This window comes from Ambystoma mexicanum, chromosome 2p (genome assembly GCF_040938575.1).
Source record: "Ambystoma mexicanum isolate Mex_15411 chromosome 2p, UKY_AmexF1_1, whole genome shotgun sequence".
Lineage (NCBI taxonomy): Eukaryota > Metazoa > Chordata > Amphibia > Caudata > Ambystomatidae > Ambystoma > Ambystoma mexicanum.
Genome location: NC_090923.1, coordinates 511699141 through 511723402, shown reverse-complemented (window position 1 = coordinate 511723402; position 24262 = coordinate 511699141). Strand labels below are relative to the sequence as shown.

General features: G+C 42.7%; 1 protein-coding gene across 4 annotated transcripts in view; it reads left to right on the top strand.

Moving 5' to 3' along the window:
• The window catches only part of HRH1 (histamine receptor H1), a 1870597-nt gene that overhangs the window by 1613097 nt on the left and 233238 nt on the right, over positions 1-24262 (top strand). The window lies entirely within an intron of this gene.

Genomic DNA, 24262 nt, shown 5'->3' with positions numbered 1-24262 from the left:
GTTTCTTTGAGGAAAGGTCCTTCTAATGTTTTTCTCTGCGAGCCAAATCAAGTTTGGAAACTTTGTTCATTGGCGTTTGGTGGGCTTCAGTGCTGTAACCCTCCTCTGGCGCCTGAGTGTCTGGGGTGGACAGGATGTGAGGGAGGTGCCCAAAACTCCCTGTGCTTAGTCTCCTAGGACACATGAACGCACTCTGGCGTGATTGGCTGGCTGACTGGGTGAGTGACATCTAGGCTGGAATGAATGGGAGAAAACTTTTTAAAAGCAGGTCTCTGGGACTTGGAAGGCAGAGTTGACCACTAGAACGAAAGAACTGAAGACGAGCTGAAGGAAGACGACTGCTGCAACTCCTGGACCGTTGGTTTGCCCAGTGAAGCCCTGCTACTGGTCCGAATGGCCTGAAAACCCCTCGACAGAGAAGCCCCTTCAAGGACGACTTCTTCCCTTGAGCTGGTGGGAACAACCAACTCGCAAGCCACCTGGAAACCGTCTCAATACTGGTCGAATTTTCTTCAGAGTGCTGTTGAAAACCAGATAGCCAGTGAGAAGGATACCAGTTTGTGGACTTTAAGGCACTCACACCTTAAAACTGATGTTTAGCCAAGCTTGTGGCTTCTTCCCTGGGCAGTGCAGGAACCTCCTGATGTCCTCCTTCTTGTCCCTACAACTGAAGCTCAGGAACAGTGAGATTGCAGGAACTACCAGGAACAACTGCCTCAGCTACAACTATTCTTCATCCAAAAGGTACTGTGCAACTACGGTCTGGACTACTTTCTGCCGCGGTGACAGTTGGTGAAACAATCCGACATATAACTCTTTTTCTGGCAAACTACTTGTAAGAACATTGGCAAAGACTTACCCGTTTACTACCAGAACTGTGCTATCCTATCCAAGACTCTGAACCATTGACTTTGGCCCAGGCCTATTGAACTGTCTCTTGTCATGAACTGAAACTATTTGCCCTGCCTATGAAAGTCATTGTGTTATGATTCTTATAACCTTTGTTTTCTACCCCTTTTTAAATTTACTGAAGTGCCATTTTGCTCCCACTTCAGGGGAGCCTAACTTGTTCAGAAACGTATTGGTTGAGTACTGTAGTGTATTATAGTGTGATATTGAGCTGCTTCTTGCTAGTGGAATGTTTTCTAAGGAAATGTGTAAATAAATGTATATTATTTTACCAAGACACCTTGAGTAAGTGTTTGGCTGAACTACTATGATTGCATGCCCTTTGTGTAACATCTTGTACTGCTCACATCCCTCTTGAGAAAAGTGTGGCAGCTCAGCCACTGCGACCACATAACTGTGTAATACAGGCTTGTACCAAAGGTGAGATTGTGCTTACACCTGTAGTCTTAATTGTGTGTAGTGTTCCCAAAGGGTACTACTGCATGTAATTCTGCCTAACACATATGACCTGCACGTTCAGCAAACACAAATTCTTTCTGTTCTGATATATGTGTTCAGTGGCTTGTGGGGACTGTAGGTCAATATGTGTGCAATCTATTGCACCAACTACCCTTGGGATCTGGGCAACTGCATTGAATTTCTGTGCCACTCTTTGCTGTGCTTCCATGTTGCATGGCATGCCTATGTGGCTGTGCACACATGCGATGATGCAGCTTAGGACCTGTTTGAGGGAGTGTGATTGTGTAGGGTAAGAAATACCCCAGACAATAGTTGTGGTCTGTTGAAATTTGCCGGTCCCCAGGAAGTGAAGTGCAGTTAGATCTTTTACCAAGGGGGTATTGGCTGCAAGCACATTTTACGTGACACCAGGTCATTATCCGGCTCCCTGGCCAATTCAAGGATGACATGGGGGGGAGCAATATGTGTCATACACTTCCTCATTGAGCATGCCAAATATCATTGTGCATGTATGGTAGATTCTGGCCCTTCTCCTCCTTTGGCCTCCTCTTTCCATGTAGCAGTAGGTATTAGAGCAATTCGGGGATGGGCATGGTGGCAAGCTTTCACCACGACTGCATGCCGGGTTGTAAACCTGCAATTGCATGTCATCTTGCTCCTGGTCACGGGTCGTGGTAGGATTTTTGTGCTTTTATGTTTGCGCAAATGCAGAGGTGTAAATATGGGTTTGTGTGCACTTCATTGGGCATGTTTGTGCATTATCACGGTGCCTACACCCAATGCCCATGTTATCCTTCATTTCTCTGATTTAAGGAGGATGTTTGCATATTCTACCCCTTCTCTGTCTTTGCACTGGCCAGTCCTGCATGCCTTGCGCAAGGCGTGCGGACATGGCGCACAGATCAGGAACCTGTAAATCAGATTTATTTCAGGAGAAATTTGCTTATGCGCCACACAAAACATTCTGTAAATCAGGTCTACAGTGTTCTAAATATTACTGAGTAATGCATACGGCGCGCGCACCCAAGTAAGTCCCGGAAAATCCCGCTTTGCCGCAGCCTCTTCGTGCTCCTGACATTGGATTGTATCATTTTCACAGACTACTGAGCTTTTACTTTCAAAAACATCCACTCCCAGAAGGTGAAGAGCGTTACCAAGGACATTGTACATTGGTATCTATTTATCACACGGCTATACAACTACTTACTATCTTCTTTCTTTATTTAGGCTGTGTATTTCTCCACGTTATTGTGGGTGGGACTATAAAGTTGTGTGCACCGGAGTAACTCCCGGAAAGTCCTGCTTTGCCGCTTCGCCGCGGCGTCGTGAGCTGAGCGGGCTCCCTTTCATTTGGTTCTGCTGTGGACGGTTAGAGGGAGTGAGATTTGTGTGTTTGTTCGGCTTTTGCTCACTGTGAAATTGTATTGCTTTGTTTAACCTGCGAGTATATATTAGAGTGCACCACATGTAAAAATTAAACAAAATCTCTACATTTTGCGGACAGGGATGCCGCCCCTAAATTGTGAAAGTCAGAACGCAACTGACAAACAATCAAAAGTTACCCCGAGCATTTCAACGCCTGGACAAGTGTGTTCTACTACAAATGCCCGTTTTAAAGCAAAAAAGTGAGCCATTCATCGTAGAACGAGTTCAAAAAATCCTACCACGAGTGACATACGTTTTTTTTTACCCAGATTGTGCAGTGAAATTACGTGCCTCAAAGAGTGATGTGGCTACCTGTCAGTCCCCCCATAAAATGAACATTAAGAGCAAGTCCACTCAGTGCACTACCATGAATGTCTCCCTCTCCAACAGCACTGTTCTGAGAGGAGACTCAATGGCCCCTGTGGTCGTGGCTTCACAGGATAAAAGTATGGCTGTATCCATAGTCTCTGATGATGTTGCAGTTATTGACTTACCCTCTCCAGGGTCTAACTTTACTGTACAAGAAACGATTGAAAACCTGTCCTTTTCGCCTAAGCTGTTTGTCAATGCTGACCTCACAAAATCAAATTTAACCTCTTCTTTTCTTGCTCCCACTCCTCAGAAGTGCACTTGGTTAGACAAGCGTCTGATTATCCAAAGCATCCCGAAAGTGGTTGAACTGACATTGGAAGCTATGAACCTTACTATGCAAACGATTACCCAATTGATTAACACGTTAAACACAAAACTGAATGCCCAAAGTGTGCAGTTAATTTCTGTTTTGGCTTGGCAAGTGAAGCAAGATGTACTCTTGGAACAAAAGAGAAAGCACATATTAGATCCAATTTTGTGTAACAATATTCCGATTCCGATTGTATTAGTTGACAGAAGTTCTTCCCCCATAAAAGCCTCAACTTCTGAAAGCCTTGAGTTCAACCATTGCAATTAATATCTCTCAATTTGCAATTTTTGGCAAAAGACACTTTGGACAAGCCCCCTTTGATCCCATGTTCGCTGTCTCAAATGACTATCACGACTGCAGACAATTCTGGTTTAATTTGCACCCTTCCATATATTGGGCAAATCATTATGGAACAAATAGCTGGTACTGATAATCGTGCTGCTGTCCCTCTTAGCGCGATTAGTAAATTACCAGAACAGGAACCGTACAATATATTCTGTAAAAAAAACCCACCAATTAAAAAAAAAACGATACCATCTGGTGAGAAAAAATCCAAAAATATAAAAACAAGTAAGACTTCCACCTCAGCTGGTTCAAAGCAATTTATAAAAAATGCTATTTGTCCCACCCAAGAATAACCAGCTGGCCTCCATGGTTGTAACAAAAAAAAAATATGTATATATATATCCAATTGAATCAAGTGCGTAAATTAAAACTTGCAACTCTAAACAGTACTTCTTCTCTCCCAATACCTTATGCACCGCCAGACAACCTAGTACAAGCGGTTCAGAATCATGAAAAGCTGTAATCCAGGTTGGAAGCTACAAACTCAAAAGCTTCAAGCTCTGTTGACACAGATCAGGCACCGACAAAAAATCCTACTGGCTTAGTCGAAAAGATAAAGAATCTGTGTCCAATGCTTCCCTCTATGCCAAATAAAACTACCATATCTGCTGATAACGAACATAGAAGTTGATGGCTATATGAGCAGATTTTCACCCGCCTCATTACTGCACGCGCCGATGCTATGCCCCTCTGTCCCTTCTGCTGTGATAAACCTTGATCCCGTAACTAAATCAACGGTGACATTTTCTTGTAGAAAAAGCGTTGGGGATGTGGCCTCACAACCTCCTCCCCCTTCCCATGACGCTGAAATAGCTAAAATGTTACAATCACTGTTACCTCCACAAAACAAGGCTATGGTTCCCCTTGCCCTAACTCAGCAAAAAAAAATCAAATTCCGAAGCAAACTACTAATATAAAATTGCAAAATGAGAACTCTATAGCATTAATACTGTGTCGTCCTCCACCTTACCCGCAATATGTTCTTAACTGGCCTAGTATTTTAGAATTGTTCTCGGATATTCCATTATTGGAGGATATTAGCACTGCAGATATTGAACAGGTGGAATTTTTTAATGATTCTACCTTGAGCACGGCATGTTTGTGGCTTAGTTCTCGAGTTGTCAGAAATCTCATCTGGGAAGCTAAAGATCAGCTCCTAGCGATGGGGTTTCTGATTTTGCTGGGGCCTGCCAACTCCAATAATGAACAGCCACAAGCGGGCCTGTTGATTGAAGCCACCGCAAATGAACTTGGTAAACTTTCTTCGGTAAGAACAGTAGTACAGGTCACCTCAAAATGCATTTGTAATTGTAATTCCAGAAGTTAACTAGAGTGTAAAATTGGAAATGAACATTTTATAACCCTTGCATCATGGAATACACAGGGTTATCACCATTTACTTTACATTACGTACACTGTGGGAACAGCTTATGACCTCCAGAGGTTTTTGTATGCTAAATGGCAGTAGCCTCGATAACAGTGATTTAAAACACACTTGGTTTCAGGGTTCAATAAAAGCCACCATTGATTATATATATGTCGATGACAAATTATTCTCCAAAACTAAATCCTTTAATATCAAGTCTATGACAGGTAGTGACCATCAAATGCTTCTCTTTGAGTGGGTGGCATTTCTGGCTCCTCCTAAGCCTCTTATTTTGCCTTTCAAAGGCACTATGTTTGTAAATGGCCACCTGAACCGTATAATGTGGACTGAAACAAATCTGATCCAATTTGACAAATCCTTACATTCTGCTTTTCTTCATTCACGAGTAAATAAACTTGCTCATGGTATTCCTTATTACGAGCTCATGCAATGTTTTGTTGGTGGAAGTGCAAGCAAACAACCGTTTGAGCCTTGTAACCATACTTTCGCGCTGAGGTAAAAAACAGAAAAACAGAAAAACTGAACTTCGTTTACAAAAACGGGAAGCCATGAACTTACCCCTGAGTTCTAGACTGAAAGCTCTAACTGAGACCAAAAGAGCCTACAGAAATTGGCTTTCTTGGCATTGCAGTAAATTGCTACAGCAAGATGGTGTGTCTATATTACAAGCCACTCGCGATCAGAACACTGCTCAAATCTGGAAAGTGCTGAATAATGCTTTAACCTCCCATCAGACCATGTCATTTTACAAAAATCTATGCTGTCCCTGCTCGTCCAGCCACAGATTCTGAAGCCTTCCCTGATAGCTCTTTTCATATCAATATTTCTAAGACTGATATATTATATTTCATTTACAAAATAAGTCAATCAATGGCTCCTGGACCTGATGGCCTGTCCAACAAAATCTTTAACAATATCCTGAAATATGGTTGTCAATCGTATACCAAATCTTCGAACAAATTAACATCACTCAAAATATACCAACATCTTGGAAACATTCTATAATTGTCCCTATCCATAAGAAAGGTGATTGTTGTCTTCCTGAAAACTACAGACCCATTGCCTTACTGGATGCCCCCGGAAAACTCTACAGTCACATTATTTTGCAAGAACTTAATCTGTGGACTGTCAGAGAGTGTAAAAGAGACCCTTTTCAAACTGGTTTCATCTCTGGGCTAGGGACTTCTATAGATTGAATCACTTTAAACATGTTAAAGTCCAAATATTCTGAGAACAATCAACCGATCTATATGGCTTTCGTGGATTTCCGTATAGCGTTTGATTCGGTTGATCGGGAACTCTTATTTGACAAACTACAAAAATATGGTTGCCCTTCCTCTCTTCTAACTGTCATCAAAAAACTCCATACAAACACTAGCATCCAAGTTAGACTATCACTCGATGGCTTATTATCAGCTGACAAAACTAGGCCCACAAAAGATCATCTGGCTTTTGTATTCTGATGATCATGTATTACTCTCCCAAACACCAAAAGGCCTGCAAGAGTTGTTAAACAAACTGGATGAATATGTCACTAATAACAATCTGACTATCAACATTGATAAAACTCAAATAGTGAGGTGTGAAAGAAGGAAGAATCCAAAAATGTCAAATTATCAGTGGTCCCTTCAGAATAAATCACTAAAGGTAGTACCTCATTACAACTATCTGGGTTTGCCTTTTGCAGGGTCCGTGAAAAATCTGATTTATGATGATACGTTAGATGCTAAAACCATGACATTGATTTTGCAGGCTAAGATCATATTGTACAAGTATGGCAAATTTACTACAGTTCATATTTTAACCTTCTTCGCACAAAAGGTAGTGCCTATTCTTTCATACGGGGCGGATACCATACTACCTAGACCTAGACAATTTTGGGACCGCCTGGAGGGAAGATTTTGGAAGTTGGTGTTCTGCTTTGCCTTCTTGTAACCCCATTTGTTTATTATGATATGAATTGGGCTTTATTTCCATATTTGGTCAAGTGCTTTGGAAGATGTGCAATTTATATCGAAAATGTTTATTGGGAATGAATTCAACAAATATTCTAAGCACAGTGGCGGTATATATTCGACTCTCGAAATCTGAGTTTCCCAAAAAATTTGTCAAATGCATTCTGAATGCCCTTGTCGATGCTGGCATATCGATCGACCTATTACTAACTAACCCTGTAAAGGCCAAAACACAACTTTACTGTTATGATTGGATTTTGACTCAACAGCACTGTGCTTGTTATGTAGATTTCAATTTGAATTTGTTTCCACACGAGAAATTCAGAATAATGGGATGTTATCTCAAAAAATGTCCTTCAGCCTCTGTTCGCTCTGAAATGTTAAGACTACGCCTAAATCTGTGTCCTACAAATCAAATTCTAGCGAGACGAGGCCTAATTTCAAAAAACCAAGCCTTCTGTTGATTTTGTAAAAATCCAAGACAGCTGGAGACCTTATCTCACTTAATAGTTGAATGCCTGGCCCTCCTCGCTTTACAAGTAAAGTATTTTCGAAATGTATTGCAATTCACATGTGCTCGCTGGACAAATGAAATATGGAGTTCCTTGATTACGAGCAACAGAACTGTCATACACATTGCGTTAACCCAATTCATAAAAACAATTCTGCCTCATGATCTGTTTCCAAAGGGAAAGTGAGTAATTATATTCTCATACCAGCTTCGAAATTTCTCTTGATCAATTTAATATTCTTTTAACATTTTATGAATCAAATCGTTTTTATATTTGTAATTGTTTTCTTCTGTAAATGTGTCTTTAATTTGTGATCTAGTGTTGTCATGTTCTAATAGTGATTTTTGTGTGTATTGTTGTATTAGAACTTTCTATTTTATGAATAATGATTATCATTATATTTTGATATAATTACTCATTTTGTACTATGTTGTAAGTAAAAATTTGAAAGGTTGAATATTTCAGCAAAACAAATGAAATTAAAAAAAAGCAGTGTCAGCACTCTTTGAGCTGCACAGGATTTTGCCGAGTGCTAATAAACATTGACAGGCACAAGAACTAATCATGGCCTGCATATTACAAATATACCATAATAGGCAAATGGCAGAATATGTCATTCTAATATAATTTCTCATAGGACATTTTTGCTGTTTTTTCAATCAATCCACCAATTAAATATTGGCGTAAACAAATTACAAACATTGCAATTACCCTGATGTTTAAAAAGTGAATGAGCACGTGCAAACTTGAGATTTCCATTTCTAACAGTTTATATTAAAAGCACATAACCGTTTGTCAAATGTGTAGCATTTCGTGGGAATGGGCGAGAAAGTATGTACATGCAATTTGATAAAGGATGGAATATATAACGGTTTTTCATGTTTTCATAAAAATTGGATATGAAGGTAAATTGCCAACATGTGCGTGAAATCTGAAAATGGCGTAGCACTGCTGCAAGGTAAAATCTCTCAATAATTCAGGAGTCAATGCGTTGTGTCCTTGTTTCCCCTGTATAAGCTTCTTCCTAATTGACTGGCAGAAGTCCGGGTGTTACGTGATTAAAAAGCAGGTGCGATGCTATTGTGCCAAATTTGGACAGCATTTGGCCCAGCTGATTTTTATCAAGAGGGTTACGCAGACAAGAGAATGCTTCCTGCTTGCTAATGAATCAATTGAGCTTTTAGACAGATTCACCGAATGAATAAATAACCTTGCTGCCCGCGACATGAATATGCAACATCTGTGCAACCCGATGTGTTTGGGTTCACATCGGGCTGTTTGTTATTTCGATTTTTCAGAAAGGCACTGCTGAAAAGGTGTTAATAGTAACATGTATGTTCCTTTAAAATGCTACTGTTTTTATTCTTGTCTCTGATGGAAAAGTACAAGTGAATACTTGTTTAACGGCCACTCTGAAGTGTCTTGTATACATGTGCAGCCTTACAGGATACCAAATAAATAAACACAATTTAAACAATTATTTTTGTTCCAGATAGTCAAGGGAAAGGCAAGCATATGTGTAAATGAAGATGGTACTAACCCATTTGTGGTGTGTGCTACTTCTCGGTAAGGCTAAAAAAAGGATCTAAGTGCCCGATTCATGGAATCATTTGAGACGTTGTGCCCCCAACTACATGCAAAATTCTGTTTGTCCTGTTTAATGGAAATGACAGCACTGCCCTTTTTTGGGGTACTTTGCAAGGACTTCAAGCAGGCTCGGCACGTCTCAGCGAGCGACCGAGTGCCTTACTCAAGACACCACGCAGAGCGTGGGTGTGGCTTGCATAGAGGGCAGGCAAAAGGACAGAACTTGTAAAATGGGGAAGGACAAGGACAAATTTGGGGGTTACGAGGGATGGCCCGCAGGCAGTACATTGGACGCCCACTATTGCTGGGAACGATACGTATTCATGGATCCGACTGTGCAACCTGTCGGCAGGGAAATGGCCATGCAAAGCCCTCATTCGATCCGCCACACAAAGGCAGGCATACAGACACTTGTGCATTGGAATCACTGCACAGAGGTACGAGCGGGTGTCAGATTTAGTGGTGCCTGTACGCAGCCAGAGTCCTGAACTAACTTAGGGGTGTGCGAATGTAGTCTAGTGGAATCCAGGAATGGTTTACGGGGGTTCGCATGCAGATCTTCGGAGTTTTACATGAGTTACAATAAATCATTTGCATGTCATCGGGGTGCCAGTAACAGTTACGGGGGACCCCGTGCATGGTCTCCACGATGCCTGCCTGCTTGCGGGGGACCCAACGCGCTGTTTTAAGGGTGCATGTATTCGCACCCAGGGAGCACGCATAGGTGGCTGTTTATGGCTGTTTTTGCTGTGCATGTTGGGAGCGTTCCAGCCGGATTTGCATACATGGCATACTTTGCGCGAACCATTCCATGAATATGCGCAGAGCACGTAAAAACCTCTGGGCGCAGGCTTGTGTAGAGTAATTCTTTTCGCACAGGCTTTGTGGGATCTCTGTGCACTATTCCATAAATCGGGCCCTAAGGCTCTCATTTTCGGCCCACTTAGTGTAAGCGAAATGTTTGAAAGGCATTTACGGGTTTTGCTTATGTTATGCTCCATTTGTCTGAATTTGTATGACCTTGCTTTTCTTCCACCGCCTCCCTTCCTCTCTGCCATACAAATGCCGAAGCATTTGCACAGGCATGCATTTTCATGCTGTTGCAAATGCTAGCTATCCCTATGGGGCCTCCCTTCTTTATGCTCCATCATAAAGCATGCATACTTCATAGGGATCCATTGTTCCATGCCACTGATCATCCCCCTCATCAACTGCCCACCCAACACATTCAATCTCTTCTCCTCTAATCTCTACCTACTGCTTGACGTTCTCCAGGTGATGTATCTGCTGTCATCATTTGTGGCCTCACCCTCACTTACATGATCAAGGCCCATGAAGTACAGTTGTAATCCAGCCTTTGACCACTCTTTGGTCAATCAACACAATCTTCACAGCTACAACCAGAGTTGCTCTCTAAATCTCCACTTCCAATTCTACTCACTTGCTCCTCTGTTCACTATTGATTCCTCAACCTCTGAAAACTCACTAATCCACTTTATCATCTCGATCCCACCCTAAGTCTCTCTTCTCCCACCGGAATTCATCATAAAAGGAAAACATATGCCTGCCTCAATGCTCCCCTACCATCAGGATATTGTGATACAGCTTTGGTTATCCCTCTTCATCGCCTGACTTGATCTTTCCAAATCCCCCACTATCAACCATGGGTTGCCCAAGATATTCAACAGCTAAGGAAAACATGCATCTTCCCTTGTAAGCTGGTGCAGCGCTCGCTCCATCCTACTCTCCTTTCCTTGACCTCAAAACCTCTCCAGGCTCTGTTAAATCTTATTATTATGTTGATCTCATATAATCCATCTGACTTCACCCTCACACGTTTTCCATATCTCTCCAGGCCATTCTCAACCAATTTCACTCCATATCCCCCTCCTTCTCTGCTGATGACCTTGCTTCTTCTCCTTTGAAATCAATAAACTATGGAACACGCGGACCACATCTTCTCCAGGACACAGGTAACACTCTCTTCTCTATCAAACGTCTCTCTTTCTGTACTACTAGCTACACTAATACATGGCCTCTGCCCAGCTAATCCATGCTGTGCTCCTACTTTTACTATTTTACTGCTCGCCTCTCCTCCCTATTCAACATCTCCCTATCTGTAATCATCTTTCCAGGCTTCTATTATATAGCCATGGTTATACACATCTTCAAGAAACCTACTGCTAACATCAAATATGCATTTCCCTATCAGCCTGTCTACCTTCTACTGCACCACTCTATAATTCTCAAGTGGCTCAATGCTCTATACAAACCTCCAAAATCTGGGATCTGTAACAAACACTCTTCTTAGGCATCACATTCCTCAATCTCTATTTATCGTGCCTTTGGAACTGTGGGCCATCCATCCCTCTCCAAACTCTTTCCTTCCATGGCTTCAAGGAAACCACACTCAAATGGGTGAACTCATATCTATCTGACTGTTCCTTCTTCATCACCGGGAACTCTGGCACCTCCACCCAAGCACCCCTCCAGCTGGGCATCCTACATGGAGCAGTGTTGGTCACTTTTGTCAGCACGCATACTCCCAGGGCAAACTCATCCCATCCTTTGGCTTCTCATAGGGGACAATGTCAGTTTACAGCAGAAATCTTTTCACTGTAAATAATTTGTCATCGCTATTTTAAAAAAGATAAACATGGTCACAGTGGTGGCTGCAGTGAAATGAGATCGAGAGGTGGCAAGTGACCCCCGCTGAATAGTAGAGGGGAGGGAACAAGGGGAAAAGGGAAAAGTCACAGAACGATAACCCCGAAATAGTGACTCCAAAACCTCTCATACCACCTAGTCTTTGGCAATACCCAGATCTTCTTCTCCTTTCCTTCCCCCCTGATGTCTCTCAGCACATCACAAACTATCTCTCCAACACTGAATGGCAGTGCATTGTCTGATGCTACATTGTCAAAATGTAAGTGCTAGGATCGCTGTTGAGTGGCAGGCATGCACGTAACGCTCTCCAAATGCTACTTTGAGAAAAGAGAATGTGTCCTTCTTTACCCCTATGCAGCAGCTCATACAACCCCTAGACGCATGGCAGAAGAAGTGGTGGACAAGTGGAGATAGCCCCGGGATGAAATCTCCTAAAGGGAATGCAATGGTGCACACAGACTCTGTATCAAATGAAGGTAAGTACTGAGCCGTTACACACAGTGATTCAACCCCAGCATGTTTAATACAGCTCATACCTGGAGGCTGACACCTGGAGAGGCAACATTGGGGCTACTGCTTGACAGATGTTTGAGTGAAGTTCGTCTCTGCAGAGCAAAAAAAAGCCTGGTTGTATAGCAGGTTGTTCCTAGATCAACCAAGGATCATTTTGCATCAGAGACTTTAAACTGCAACACTGTCACTTTTGGACTGACTCCAGAGGAGGGAATGATAGATTGTGCTAATAAAGAACCAAGTGTACATCTCCCTCTGCTTTTTCTGAAAACATTTGGCAGGAATAGTTGTAGATAGAGGCAAAGGGAAATATTCAACCAATTGAAGTCGATGTCAAGAGATATATTTTCCATCAAATCTGAAGTTCTGGAAATGAGAACTAACTTATGCAGTATGCAACAGACTAGATATGGTAGAAGCTTGCATCTCCAAACTGAAAGACAACCTCTGTGCAACAGGAGAGGGCAACACTAGGTTTGCAAAACGATTAGCTATGTTAACTGAGCACCTTCACAATCAGCAGTCGAGAGAAAAATTCAATGATGTTAAGATGCTGGGGGTGCCCAAGGGAGTTGAAGGACAGGCCATCAACACATTCATCTTGAAGCTCCTGGCAATTCCACTGTAGATGGATATTATGAACTAGGCTGAAATTGCTAGAGCGCATTGAGCCCTCAAACCATGCCCATACCCTGGTAATGCTCCTAGGCCTATTTTGGTTCGCTACCAGGGCTGTCAGTTAAAGAAAGGCTTCTTCAATCAGCCAGAGATGAAAGAGAGACCCAGTGGGAAGGTCTTCAAAGGATTGACTTTCAGGATGAATTGCTCCTGGGATCTCAGGTAAGAGGAGAGGTTTCGGTGAGATCAAGAAAAAGGTGACCAAATGCAAGATATGCAACTCTTGGTGTTTTGCCCCTGTTTCCCTTAAATGTTGAATTGGAAACATAAATGTGTAATTGCAACATCCAAGAGGAAGATTGTAGATTCTTGCACGAGGAAGCAGATGGCAATGCTAGGTGACCAGGGAACCCATGGACGGAGGAACAAGAAGCCATAAAGCATGTCATAGAAATGTTTGTCAAGCACAACTTGATGAAGAACTGACATCCTGGAACTGACATCCTGGAAAGAGGATGATGTAATGATCTGACCTTTCATTGTTCCAAGCAGCAAACCTAAAACATATTACAGCCATCCTCACTAATTAAGAAGCATGCCGTTATTTCTCTTCTCATGGAATGTCAATAATCCCTTTCAAAGAACTACGGCTTTAGCGTACTTTCGCAAGACTAGGATGGATGTTAACCTACTACAGGAGAGTCACTTGAATGAGATAGACTCTCAGAAAATGGCAGTGAGGTAGAAGGGACAGGCATTTTAAAGTCCAGCATTGAGGAAAAATAATAGAGCGATTGTCCTTATCAATAGAAACACACCCTTCCAGTTTTACGCAGTGTCGTAAGATTTGGAAAGGTTGATAGGTGTTAGTGCAGGGTTATTTGGCAACTCACAAATACCTATTGATGTCCACTTACAGCCCGACTGAAAATGATCCCTCTTTCCTCCAATTAAAACAAAGCCAGCACTGGCCTTTTCTAGAGCATCTTATGAATGTGGAAGGTGATAAGAATGAAGGGCTTGATTTGTCGATATATAGATGGGTGTTTTGAAACACAATTTACTTGATGTATAAGCACCTTACAAATGAGCAATAAATAAAATAAGTTGTGCCCTCCTAAGCGCCTCTCCTCACTAACCTTTCGTAAGACTTTAGCAGAAACTGCCCTCGCTGACATATGGAGAATTCTATATCCTACACTTTTGAATAACACGTCAGCACCCATTCTCGATAATTTACATTATCTATATAGAAAATGTATTTGTTAGAAAAGTTCTGCAGGTCCAAGTCTTGAGTGTTGTATTTTCGTATCATTCAATGGTTACCGTTCAGATAACATATATTAAACCCACCAAACACTATATGGAATTTCAACCCTGCGTTACATATACATCGGATTGCGATAAAGAAGCCTCAAGGCAAGCCATTGAAGATTTTCTGAAAAAGAAAGATACAGGAAATGTTACTCAACAGACTGAGTGGGATGCCCAAAGGGTGACAATTAGCAGTATAGCTATAGAGAGGGGATTTAGGATTCAGAAACAAGATAAGACACCACTGGAAGCACTCGAGTCAACTATTAAAACAATAGAGCGCCAATAAAGAGAGGCCAAGCCCCTATTGTGCTGACATCTTTAAATATGGCACAATACGGCCTGAAGTCAACACACATGAGAAAGGTCCAATACCTGCATCAGAAAGCTGGTTGCTCATTTTATGTGTGAGGAAATAGGTCTGGAAAGCAATTGGTGTACTTTAATCGAAAGAAACAGCTGTCCAGACACATTCCAGCTATAATTCGGGAAGATGGCTGACTCTAAAGATATATGTGAGGATTCCATTGAGTTTTATGGCTCTTTATATTCTTCTGAACGATGGTCAGATGACCAAGCCTATAAATACTTTCTTCAAAAGACTCTGATGCCAAAGCTGTCAGCATAAGTAGCGGAAAAAAGATGATTTGTCAAATAACAGGATTTTGGCTGATTTTTCCGAATAGAAAGGCTCCAGTTATAGATGGGTACCCAGCTGAATTTTATAAATGTAATAAAAAAAACAGTGGTCCCATATCTGCCATCTCTGTATACCACATTTTTGAGGGGTCATTGCTGAGTTCTATGTATCAGGCCTCAATATCTCTTATGGCAAAAGAAAGGAAGATCCCTTGGAAAAAGAAAATTCCCACCAAATCTCGGTTCTAAATAGAGATTTGAAAATACTCACTAAAATACTAGCCGATTAGCTCATATGTTTTCTCTGACTCCCACGCGATTGGCGAATATATTGGACTTGACAAAACTGTTAGGCGGAAACCTATGCAGTTACCTCTGGGACCACTGCAAAAGATTTAGGACTACAGGTGTTTGGCAGTAAACCCACTTGGTAGCAGTCTGTACCACACAGATTCACTTGGTAGCTGTGGCTGAGCAGTCAGACTTCCCTCAAGAAGAGTTAAGCAGTATGTGGAGTATACAAAATAGGACAATTCTTCACAGTAAGACAAGCAAACACGGAACAAGGCTTCAGTGTAAAGATATAAAGGTATGTATTTATAACGGCACATCTATAGAAAACACTTTGGCACTATCACGGCAAATACTTCAATTACAATTACTCTACGAAGAACACAGATCAATCCCCCTAACAATAGTTCGACAAGCCTAGGTTCTACCAGCATCACTTATTTGCAGACAGAGGTGTATGCCTCAACCTAGATGGCACACTAGTATTTGTTAGGACAGGAGAGAAAATAAGCAGGTTGCGAAATCAACACGGTCCCAATACTGAACGGACAAATGCAAGGCACGAAGACAAGAACCACAATAGATTATAAAGTTCAGAGGCCAGGCCCACTCGGAGAGAGGCGAGGCGATATGTCCCAAAAGTACCTTAGTGGAAATGCGTTCGAGTCTTTGAAGCAAATTGTTATCGGCAGATTGGACCAGTTCAGAACAACACGCTAGAGAAAGCTTGGAGGCGACCCTATGGAGAGGCGAGGATTAAGACACCTCACTCTATCCGGCAACAAGTTAAGCCAGGCAGACACAGTACCTTGGTTGTGGAGAGACAGCTCCGGCGGGGGCAGTTTTTCCTGGTGGTGGGTGCACGTCCGGTCTTTGCCAAGAGTAGAGATGATCTCATCGTCGAAGGAAAGTGAAGATCGTTGCACCACCAGGGAAGAGACCAGCCGCGGAGTGCTCCGTCACAAGGCACCACCTTTTGGTCGCGGTACAGGGGTAGTGGCTATCCGGATGCCGAGGTGCTCTGCACAGGCAATTCGACCACTGCGTCCTGAGGCGAAGAAAAAGCAAAAGGAGACTGGTTGTTCCCACCAGTCAGGGGAAGAGACTCTCCGGCAGGGAGATCTCCTCTGTCGTCGGGAAGTGGTGAGTCGCTTCAGCAGGGTTCCACCGGAGGTGTGGTCATTGCAGGTCGGCTCAGCTTTACCCTCGTCGGATTCTTAGGTCCTGTGGCGACTTCTAAAGATCCAGTCCCAAAAGCCCTGCTTTTATGCAGAAAACCCCCATTCATTTAGCCTAGCTGTCAATCAACACACGCTAAGTGGTGAGCGGGGAGGCTCACCACTTGGGCCAATCACACCAGAGTGCGACCGGAGTTGGCAAGGCAACTCGGTCCAGGGTGCCTAAACCCCGTCCCACACCCCTGTGGTAACCCAGACAGAATGGCACCACTTTGGAGGGTCTCTGTACAGAAGCCCGCCAAAAGTGGAACAAAGGGCTCTACCTTTGGTTTAGGAGTCACAGAGACGAACACAGACGCCATTTTAAAAAACGAGTTCTGGCAGAAAATACCATCCCATAGACTTATTTAAGATAAGTAGACCGGTGGTATGTTAGAGACGAACGAGAAAAAGTATCAATCTCCAACAATGGGAAGAATCCCAAAGGGTTATATTCGGGGTCGAACATAACAAGTAGTTTCCACTGCCACCAGCCAAAACTCGACGAGGGGGGACGGGACAGTGACCCCTCGAATAACAGACCCAGGAGTAATCGAATTACCCCTACTAGTACGTCCACGTGTTACGGCACGTAGGGTGCGGTGTAACACACATAGAAAAACATATGAGACCCTATGGAGTAAAAGACCCCATAGCCCATAGAACACATTGACATTCAAAGGAATTACACACATTCATGCCCAAGAGTGGGAGAAAAAGAATCTCACTCTTGGCAGGATGGAAAAAACAAACTCCAGAAATCCAGCAAAGCTGCTGGGGGACTCACTAGGTTAGGAAATTCAGCCTAAACAGATAATTCTCCCTAACAAAAACACTGAATGGAAAACCCACACTAATATCCAAAGATGCAGAGAAGGCTTTTAATAGGGCAAAGTGGACCTTTTTAGTTATAGCCCTTAAGGAATTTGGCTTTCACAACATTTTTATTTATTGGATATATTTGATATATTGGGCACCCACAGCGCAAATTAAGATGGGGTCTTCCTCACTGCCTTTTCTATTACATAGGGGGACAAGGCATGGATACCCTGTATCATCAATTTTGTTCGCCATAGCCTTAGAACCACTAGCTTGTCAAATTAGAGCTCATCCCTCTATTTCATGGTAATAAGGAGATAAGCTGATGATTTATGATGATATTTTGCTGACTTTAGGGGATCCAGAAACTGCGCTGCCACATTTGTTGTCAGTGGAAATGGATTATGGCAGTCTCTCTGGGTATAAGATAAACTGGAATAAGACAGAGAGATCATCCATTTGGTGTCTGCCAGCATCTCATTGGATGTATCTCTGATGCCCACTATGCAGACCATATCCTGCGAACACCAATCAATACAGGTTTGAATCTCAGTCCCACGCTAATGGTTTCCCTTACATTAAACTCCCAAGGAACTTTATAGACCATGTGACCACACTGTCTCTCTTTAATGCTCCGGTATTGTCTGACCCTTTTTGATAGGCTATTCCACCCACCACTGGATTCATTTCACCTACATATCCTCAGTTTGTAGCAGAGGCTATAAGAACCCCGAGCCAGCGTGACTACAGGTGGAAGCCCATCTTTTGTTTGTCACTTCATAGCAGCCAGCCAAATTTCTCTCCGTCTTGGCATTGCTGGTTTTATGATTCATGTTCTCTGTTGTCTGCTGCTATGCCCTCTCCTGAATACCAACTGACACGAGAGCTCCCGCTTTGACTGTCAACATATTACCTCCCAATCTGGAAGCATTCATCCACTCATCCTACATACATAACATAACATCGGGTAAACTGCCTTCAATATATGTGTCACCCTCTCTCCCAATAGCCAATCCCTACCATCACCACTCACCACAAACCACGCCACTCACCAGAAAAATCATTAGCAACACATTGCAGCAACCGTACCCGTGTCACCATAGACACCATCAGCACTCCATAATCTACTACTACATAAAACTGATGCTCGCCAATGTCCTCGCAATAACCAACCATGCAGCAACATTACCGTCCTCATCACCGCACAAGAGTTGGATGCCACCTTCCTTACCGAAACCTGGATGACATCCACCTCCACACACATCCTGGATGTCCTCATTCAACAAGACTGTCCAAACAAAATTGGCAGAGAGCTCACCATCATTCACAATGCATCAGATAACTGGATGTTGCCACCATTGGCTCTTTCAAAAACATTTCCTGCCACTTCCTGCTCTCCCCAGTGGACACAGCCACTTTCACCTCATGTGCAGACCACCCAAGCCCAACACCTCCTTCATTGAAGACTTCAGAGACTTGGTCACCACCATGCCTCTCACACATGCTGACAACATAGTCCTCAGCGACTTCAATGTCCCTGGCAATCCAGCCACCAAGTCAATGAAGGAAGATCTCCACTACCTACTCAACACAGTGAACTTCACACAGCAAACAAAAGACCCACAGGAAAGTTAATATTCTCAACCTCATAATCACCGCCCTCCCGACCCTCCATCAAAGCACCCCCAATCCTGTGAGATGGGTCAGACCATCTGACAATCCCCTTTGGCATTAGTCATACCACACTAGTTAAGGAAATCCATTGGAATCCCAGTATGCCAGCCATCGGATCAATCAAAAACTTCCCAGTGGAAACTCTCACAGAAGACCTTACCAAACTCCACTTCGCTTGTACTGATCTAGCTTTGCAAGAAACCACCACTGGACCCTGATAAACTCTGCAACTACATCCCCATAACCCATCTTCCCTTCCTAAGTAAGATCTTTGGGAAAGCAGTAGCCATGCAAATCTTCAACACATTGAAGCCAAAACCTCCTTCAGTCCTACCAATCTGGCTTCAGACCCAGATACAGAACAGACACAGCTACCATCAAGGTGATCAACGAGGTCCTTAAAATCCTCAGTGATGGCCATCCTTGCTTCCTGGTTCTCCTTGACCATTAAGCAGCATTTGACACAGTAAATAACCAGACACTCACTGACAATCGACATCGCTGCATGGGGAACCGCTAACTTGTTCTCAGCTTGTTGAAAAGTACTGCACTGTGCTATTTGCCACCAGTTTCTGTAAATGTATTCCTCGAGATCACCAACTCTACCCATCGCCTGTGGAGTCCTGCAAGGATCCATTCCCTACCCTGCATGGAACCACTTGGCATTCTCCTTCCTCCACACAACATTCACATCCTCCAACACAAATATGACAAGCAGATCTACCTCAAGATAAACTCCATCGAAGATATCCACAGGCTCAACATCTCTCTCATTGATCCAATCATGTATGTCCAGTGCTCACCTGAAGCTCAACCCCACGAGACTGCATTTCTACTGTTGACAGACAACATTGACCACCCTGATATCTAGACCTGGATCTCTGCTCTGCACCTCGAGGACTTCCCACTCCAGCTGGCCAGTTGCAGCAAGTCCATTTGGTTTGACATCAACAGACACCTCTCCTTCAAACAGCACAAAACAAGGAAGAGACAAACAATTTGGTAACAACTTTCTCTCCTGAGGGAAATCAAGCCTCTTTCATCCCAGAAATCAGTTTCAGATCTCCTGTCCAAGCTTTGGTCCTCTTCCACCTCGATAGTGGCAATGCCCTTTTGCAAGGCCTTCCAGTGACTACCCTGGCACCGCTGAGATGTATCCTGCATGATGCAGTACCACACATCAAAGGACTCTGCAAACTCGACCACTTCACCCTGGCCCTCATTCAACTGCACTGGAACCCGCTGCAAGCCCGTATCATCTTCCAATCCTGCTACATCATCTACAAGACTGTTATCCTGAAGTCCCCATATACCTCACTGAGAAACACAGCATATCTAGAGACATATGATCCACCTGAAGTAAGGACATGTGCAGACATGAACTCCGCTGCTGCAGGAGTTAAAAAGCAGAGTACAGGCTTTCTCTGTCTGTGTCCCAAACTCCCCTGCAGCAATATCAGATCCGCCCCTCACTTCAACAGTTCAGGAAGGTGCTTAAAACCCCATTTATGAGGAATGTCCCTCCCTAACACCTAGGTGCACACACCCTACACTCCCCACCCTACCTAAGTCTGGGTGATCTGGTCCCCAATGTTTCCTCCACTGGTTTCTTGTAGATCCCTTGCTGTCAAATTGACCACCTCCCCCCTACCCTGTTGTTAGTTCCCCACTCTCTTGTTTCTCTGCTCCCATCACCATTTTCTACATCTCCCTATGATTGTAAAGCGCTCGTTTGCTTCTCAAAGCTAGGTCTGCGCTCGATAAATAACTTAATAATAAAAATAATAATCATTCATATAGATAAAAAAAAGAGTCATGCACTCTCCTGAAAGCAAAGCCACAATTGTTCCTGCTGGTATATGAGACTTCACAGGAATGCATGGTAACTTATTGAGAGGGGGGTTTGGCCTGATCCAAAGTACTTCCACCGGCATGTTCACCAGGGTACCTGCTGGCATGAAGGATCCCACGGTTTGAAGATATTCTGGATTGTACCTCTGTGTTTGATCCCGGCCTTCTAATAATGGAGGTGGACTTCAGGACCCACAGCAGTCAGTTCCACCCTCATCATGTGGGATTACCTTTATGGGCCTCAGTGTGGAACCTTAGGAGTATGTTTATGAGTCACTCAGGTAATCCTCATCTTCAGTGGCTGTCTGTTCTATCCTGGCAAGAGGTCATGGACCACCAGGGTGCTCTGCAACTGCACCTCTTTCCCGCTTCACAGATCCCATATGCCCTCAGATGAACTCAGGCCCCTGACTTTGTCACATTTCAACAGCAAATTCACACTACATCATTTAATCACTTCCACGAACACTACAGCCAGGATCAACCTTCTAAATATCAGGAAGATCTGCCCGTACCTTACCCACCACTCTGTCAAGATGTGTCTCCATCCTGGTTTTGTTCCACCATGGCATAATGTCTGCCTGTGGAGAATCAACTCCCTCTCCAAGTTTCTGTTCCTTATTTTCAAATCTGACTATGACCTAGCTGATGGCCATTACCTAGCTGAATCAATCTCCCTCCAGTCACCTGTATGTGCTGTTCCCTCTCAAGGACTCAAAAACCTCTAAGTCCCATGTCAACTCTGTGCTGTCTCATGCTTATGCTCGTTCACCTTATTGGCCCATCACCACTCAAATACTATTTCACCCAATGTTAAGGCAATCCATTTGGTGTAGTTATGCAAAGCAAGATTGAAACTCCACCTGCCAGATAGAAAATGTGTGTCTTTGACACCATTGTCTGCCTACCAACCTTGACATTGTCCATATGCTATCCCAACGTAATATGTAACTACTGGCTTAAGGACTAATGAACAGTAGTTATATGTTTGCCTCTCACTGTTGTCATTTGTCCCATTTCCATGTCTCCACGACTTGTCCTTCTAACACCCCCAGGTGTGATACATTTTCATTGAGTTACGGCACGCAGAAATGAGACTGCTTCTACAAATAGAAATTAATATAAAAATTGAATGGCTTGCCCCACAGGACTGTGTAGCATAGTTTTTTGGGGGCACTGTGTGCTTGGTTAATACGTTTGTGCACTTTGCAGAGAGTCATTTTTGTCAATGGGATTTGTCCAATGTGGCACAAATCGACTCCCCTGGCACACTCAAACAATTGTTGTGATAGATCCTTGATCCCCAATCCTTTGTTTCTCGTGTTTCTTAACCACATTCTGCCCTTTATGATTGTAAAGCACTCTGAGATTCCCAAATATAAGTCCATGCTCAATAAATACCCTAATAATAATAATAATTCAATGAAAAAACGTTGTTAAAGGGACGTCATGGTTACAAGTAAAACTGAAAACCTCCAGAAATTTGCTAGTTATGGTAAGCTAAGCAACCATAACTCGCGCCACCACCGTGCATTCCTTAGACTAACACCCAGGACATGAAAGATGACATCACAAATGTAATTGATGGCAGCACTGATGACATCACATATCTGGACCACTTGTTTTTGTTTACTGACATGTCTAGGCTAGTTTTTATTTTTTTTACTGACAGTGTGAATTTGAAAAATTCAAAAGGTGCCATATATGTAGACATTAATCTTCTCATATGTTCTTAAAGTACTTTAATTAGAGTTTGATCTGAGCTCATGTTGCACATACATGGGCAATAAGCAGGCCTCAAACACACAATTCACGATGATGAACTCTAATGTTACTGTAATGTGTTGCTCCTGTTGTTTCTTTCTTCCTTACTTCCGTTTCCCTGAATGTGCCTCTAATTTGTATCCATTATGGGTTTTCATATGTATTTATTCTACTAACACAAGTGTGAGGTAAGTTTTTAATTGTTAGCTATTTATTCCATGTTTAACATTACTCAACACTCTGATAAGGTAGCATTTATTATTTTACTATCGGAAATTAACAGATTAAAAATATTGTACTTCTATGCTGCATGCTGCAGCCATTGCCTATGTGTATGTATGATTCGGATCTTGTATGAAAAACAACACTCACATATAATGTTTTGTTTAGATGAGTACATTCTTTAATACATTAAGTAGTTTATGATAGGTCCCCCAATCACCCCTGACAAATTGTTACCAACAGTATGAACACAACCCATTGTAGGAACTGCTCATAACAATTAATTTCATATGTGATGTCATCAGTGGTGTCATCAATGACATTTGTGATGTCATCTTTCATGTCCTGGGTGTTAGTCTTAGCAATGCACAGTGGTGATGTAAGTTATGATTGCTTAGCTTACCATAGCTGGCACATTTCTGGCGGTTTTATGTTTTACTTGTAACCATAACGTCCCTTCAACAAAGTTTTTTCAATGAATTTCTCAGGTTTTTATTAGTGCAACTTAACCATAATGTCACTTTAACAACATTTATTCATTGAATTTCTTAGGTTTTTATTAGTGCAACTTAACCAAAACGCCCGTTTAACAATGTGCTTTCGCTGAATTTCATGGGTTTTTACCAGTGCACCATAATTTGCAACAACTTCCTAATATCATACTTACCCCCAATATAGCAGTATTTACAGCCGATGCAGAAAGTTTAGACTTATAACTGTGCCCTTCCCCACCACCTAGCAAACTTTTTAACACTTCTATAAACTTTTTTCATTTTTTTTGTTTGCTGACGTTCGCAAATTTCTGATGTTATTGCAGACTTTCCGGATAGTGTCGTGAATGGGTCCATGCTTCACAAAAAGTTCAAAACTGCATTTTCAGCTGATCTGAGACGTTTGAAGCTGAAAATGTACCCTTGCACAGCTCGTACAAATATTCTACTCATTACCCATTAACAATCTAGGACACAGCACATGCTTAAAAGAATATTTGCAAAACTGCTATTTATCTTAAAAAATCGTATCAACTATTACCATCCCTCTTCCCGAGGAGCCACCACCACCACCACCAGCTGGAGGGCCTACAGAATAAAAGAAGCACAATAATTCAGAAATCATTGAAGAGGACCAGGAAAATGAGGTTGAGGAAATGCCTACCTCTAGCACCCAGAGATGATCATGGGTGTGGCAGTTCTTTACCACTGTTGGGGCTATACCAAAGGCTAAGGCTACCAAAGTAAAATACACTGAGTGCAACGTTGTACTGAATAACGGACAACCTGAGAAGTACTCCTACGCTACCACCTCCATGCATTGCCACACCAAATCTAACCACTGGTATGCTCTGAGAAAGGCTGTTCCGTTCTCAGGAAGTAGTAGGCTGTCTTCCTCTACCTCATCTTCCTCAACTAATA